General features: G+C 44.1%; 1 long non-coding RNA gene across 1 annotated transcript; it reads right to left on the bottom strand.

Moving 5' to 3' along the window:
• Positions 1–282: 282 nt before the first annotated feature.
• LOC110348034 (uncharacterized) lies at positions 283–3,006 on the bottom strand. The gene is made up of 2 exons (XR_002393001.2): positions 2,630–3,006; positions 283–1,403 (listed from the first exon to the last, which is right to left on the bottom strand). It is a non-coding gene; the product is annotated as an uncharacterized LOC110348034 (long non-coding RNA).
• Positions 3,007–4,542: the final 1,536 nt, after the last annotated feature.

The raw sequence follows: 4,542 nt of genomic DNA, 5'->3' as shown, positions 1-4,542 counted from the left end.
CATTTTGATGAAAAGGATTCAAACAGTATAGAAAAATCTCACGAAGCACTTAATTGGGAATCTGAAGATGTATGTACAAAAACACCATCACCACAATTCTGTGAAGTTCAAAATTGTCATTTTCCTTCCTTATAAAACTGGTCAAAATGAAAATGTGCATTTTGTTCTACTCATTCTTTTTCTGTTCTCTTTAATTCAGCATTACTTTTTTCTTCTTTGTAGTTTTCTCCACCCCACATTCATTTTCTTTTGATGAATCCCTTGAATGATGGATACCAGGTATCAGTGTCCACATTTTTAACATCTTTATTAAATTTAATATCTTTCATAAAATCCAGGCACACCTTTGGGAATCAGGAGCACAGTGAGTGTTACTAACCTCATTCTTATGGCCAAATCCCTCTTTTCCTGTTGCCTTAACATTTATCAATTGTTATCATCATCTTTATTCATCATAAAAACTTAATTTTTTCTTACTAGATTAAATTTATTTTATTTAAAAAATTTTTTTTTAATTTTTTTTTTTTTTGCTACCAGGGATCGAACTTGGGACCTTGTGCTTGCAAGGCAGGTGGAGGAACCACTGAGCTAAATCCCCAGCCCGATTAAATTTATTTTAATCGGTCGGTCTGTCCATTCATCTCTTGATGAACAATTGAGCGGTTTCCAGCTCTGGGCCACGACGAGCAGAGCTGCTGGAGCATTGTAGAACAGTATTCTGTGGACAGAGGGATCGATCATCTTCAGAGTGGGATCACTTGGTCACAGAATCTGTGTACTTAGTATCATGAGACACTACTAGGGCTGCTTCCCAGTGTGATAATGGTGTTTCACACTACTGCACCACCGGCATGGTGGCCAAGTTCTAGGTCCTCCCTGTTCTTGCCAACATGTGGTGCGGTCAGTCTCTTGGATCCTCACCCTTTTGGGGGCGCCTCTGACACCCCATTGTGGCGTCCATCGGCATTTCCCAGTGACTGATGGTGTCAGGACTCTTCATATGCTTCTTGGCAATCAGCAGGCATTCTTAGGGGAACGTCTGCTCAACATCTGGGTCCACTTTGTATTGAGTGGTTTACATTTTCCTGAACTGTAGGAGTTCTTTACAAACCGTGGGTATTAGTTTCTGGTCAGATAGACCTTTGTGAACCTATTTCTGTCTTCCTTTTATCCACCTTGATCTTCATTCTGTAAAAGGAGAACCTGTAACACACAATGTCCACACAGCTTAGCCGAAGGCCCTTAAGCCCTTGCAATTTAAGGCAGTGGGTGCTCAGGAAACTGCTGGCTGCCAGGACTGGGATTTCCATTTGTCTTTTTCCATGGCTGTTTTCAGGATCGAAGTAGTGTGCTTGCTTTCCTCATTTACTTTAAACAGTTGTCTCAGCTAGGAGTCTTTCTGTCTACAAAATAATAATGAGTGGAACAAGTCTAAAGCGTCATTGTAAAAGAAACAAGCATTTTAATGTCACCTTACACACAGTTATCTAGGGAAAAAGTGACTAGTGCTATTTGTGGTTGATCATAATAATAAAGTTAATCAACTTTCTGTGTATTTGTGAGCTCATTATATTTTTTCCCAAATATTTTCACAATTTTATAATCAGGAAATAAATCTTAGTGTACCCTTCATCTCTAAGGAAGAGTTAGGAGCGCAATTAGTGTCACTGTTACGGTGAGCTATCAGGGTGTAGTTCTTACAAGCAAATTGAAAATCTAGGAGAGTTCAAGTACTTTTGCATCATTCATTGCTGCAGTGTTTGTAAATTAAAAGATGAGCAGCAATTAAAACATCCACTGTACAGACACTGTTCAGATAACTTATGTTCCAGCGTACACTGGACACCTCTTTCTTTGCCTTTTCCGACTGAATGTGTCATTTACATTGTTTTCAATTTTCCTTTGTGACTTTATAACCAGAGACTTACAAGTGGGAAGAACTTCAGGTGTTTTGTTCCATCCCCTCATTTTACAGAGAAGATCAACTCAGAGAAATTAAAGAAATATCCAAAATTAATAGAACTTACACCTTTGGGAGTTAGGATTAGACACCGATCTTCTGACTGAACGTGTTTGGTTTGATATTTTCCCTCTGTCCTCAGGCCCTGTGGATTTGTGCTTTAAGATGCCACTTACGGTTCTCCTTCCTCTCTACTGAGTTTGCCTGTGGCACCCACTGATGTCCAAAGTGGGGGCTGCAGCACCCTTCAGTGTGTCACCAGCCTGAGTTTCTTGCCTCAGGTCTGTCCTGCACTCTCCTATGTCACGTGTTTTCCTAATATAGGCTTTCATCAGGCAGCCTTTTGCTCCAGAAACTTCAGGCGTTTTGTTGAATCATTTCCTAACTTCTTATTCGCCCCTCTTCTCCTCCCTCTCCTCCTCTCTCCTCTTGTTCCAGACGGGATCTCGCTATGTCGCCCAGGCCGATCTCGAACTCGTGACCCTCCTAAGTCCTGGGGTTAAACGCGCCTTCCTCCCCGTCTGGCTCTTTCCCTCCCTCTCTGCTTGCTGGCTGCTATTTCTGCCTTGGATTGAAACTTCTGAACCCGCGAGTCAAAATAACTCTTTCCTCCTTTCAGTTTCGTATTTTGGTCCCAGCATCAGAAAGGTGACCGGCACAGATACTCACTGCAGCGCCCCACCTGGCAAGGATGCGTTTTCCAGGCTTCCTAAGAGACAAGGACGGAGCCTTCACGGCGGCGCCAGGGAGGTCTGCTCAGGTCCTGACCCAGGGACGCGGCGGGCGGGCGGGCGCAGTGGGGAAGCCGTGCTCTCTGCGGCCACTAGGTCCGGGGTGAGGAGGCTTCGCCTTCCCTGAGCCGCTGCTGCCAGGGCCGAGTGGAACGGGCACAGCTGCCTCCCAGCCGCCGGGGTCCAGGAGTGCGGGGCCCGGCGAGATCCGGGGACAGGGCTCCACCTGGCGCTGGGAAAGGATCCGGGCGGAGGAGCTGGCAGCTGCAACTCCTGGCTCCTCCTGGGGAGGGAGGCCAAGGGGCTGTCGCCACCCCCGCCACCCCCGCCCCCCCCCCCCCCGGGCTGCTCCGCCCCCTGAAGTAGGACGCTCCGCCCCCGAGGTAGGATGCTCCGCCCCCTGAAGTAGGACGCTCCGCCCCCTAAGGTAGTCCGCTTCACCTCCAGGTAGGCTTCTCTGGCACGGATTTCCACTGACCCAGTAACCGAGACCCCATCAACACACAGCCCCAAAAGAAGGCCATTGTGTGTGCGTCCAGGGAATGTTTTGCTAAAGAGTAGAGTAATTTTTCTGCTCATTAAAAAGCTCTCAATTTCTAAATGAAACAAAGACATAAATCAACAGATTTCTAGGCATTCTGTCTTTTCAAAGAGCACTTTACACAGCAAATAAATTGAGCCGCACCGTGTTCAAATTCAGGATAATATTTTTGGCTCTATAAATCAATTTTAATTAGTACATTCTGTTTCTTTTTCTTTTTTCTTTCTTTTTTTTTTTTTGGTACCAGGGATCAAACTCGGGTCCTTGAGCTTGCAAGGCAGGCGACGGAACCACGGGGCTAAATCCCCGGCCCATTGTTTCTTTTTCTTTTCCTGTCTTTTTTTTTAATTATAGAAAAACTAACACATGAAAAGAGAGGGCATCGTAATGAAATCCCATGCTCAGCTTGCCTGGTGTCAAGAGTGATTGACTCAGGCCCATCTTTGTTTTCTTTCCCCTTCCACCTTAAACTTTTTCAAGCCAAATATAAACTGGCCAATAGAAAAGGCCCACCCGAAATTCTGATTTATGTTTCAACTCTGTATTCCATTTAAAAAATAACAGTTCTGGAATATCACCAAATAACCCAGTTAATATTCAAATTTCCTCCCACTTCTTCAGCAATCAGTTTATTTAAATCAAGATTCAAACAAGGTCTAAGTGTTCTTATTACATAAATACATGCAGAGGTGTAATCTTGTGGAGGTCGTGGATGTGCACAGCATAGGCTGCAGGGTGGTTTACAGGTGTGTCAGTCCCTGCAGGCTCACCAGGTTGTAGACATTAAATATGTACAGCTTTTAGGGTGCCACTTGGCCTCAAAATGTGGTTAAAAAACCAAGGGGCTGGGGTATAGCCCAGTGGCAGAGCATGTATTTAGCATGTGCAAGGCCCTGGGTTCAATTCCCAGTACGCCACAAAGCTAAACAAAAATAACTCCATACAAACATACCTCCCCAAACCAATACAGTCCACAGTTAAGAAACTTAGAAGTACACCAACAAAGTCTGCCCAATATATTTTTGACATACTTCTTGAAGATTGTAAAAATTAAATTCTTCCCACTATCTTGTTTTCCTCTTGGAATATATTTGTTGATAAAACTGGAACATTTGCTCTATAATGATTTTTTATTAGTGCATGTTTGCAGTCCATAATGTTCACATTCCTTGTGAGGAGTTGGTATGCAGACATAACACATCTTAACTCTTTTTCATTCTCTTCCCCTCACCTTACTCTCTTCCTCCCTCATCTCTTGATCCCCTTCTCATTTGGGAAAGATCTATCTCCCTACTTACTATTATCTGTCT

Source organism: Heterocephalus glaber, unplaced genomic scaffold, assembly GCF_053883595.1.
Source record: "Heterocephalus glaber isolate CG9 unplaced genomic scaffold, H.glaber_assembly_v1.0 deba00000676, whole genome shotgun sequence".
NCBI lineage: Eukaryota > Metazoa > Chordata > Mammalia > Rodentia > Bathyergidae > Heterocephalus > Heterocephalus glaber.
The sequence above is the reverse complement of the archived record's forward strand: the minus strand, read 5'-3'. Positions and strand labels throughout refer to the sequence as shown.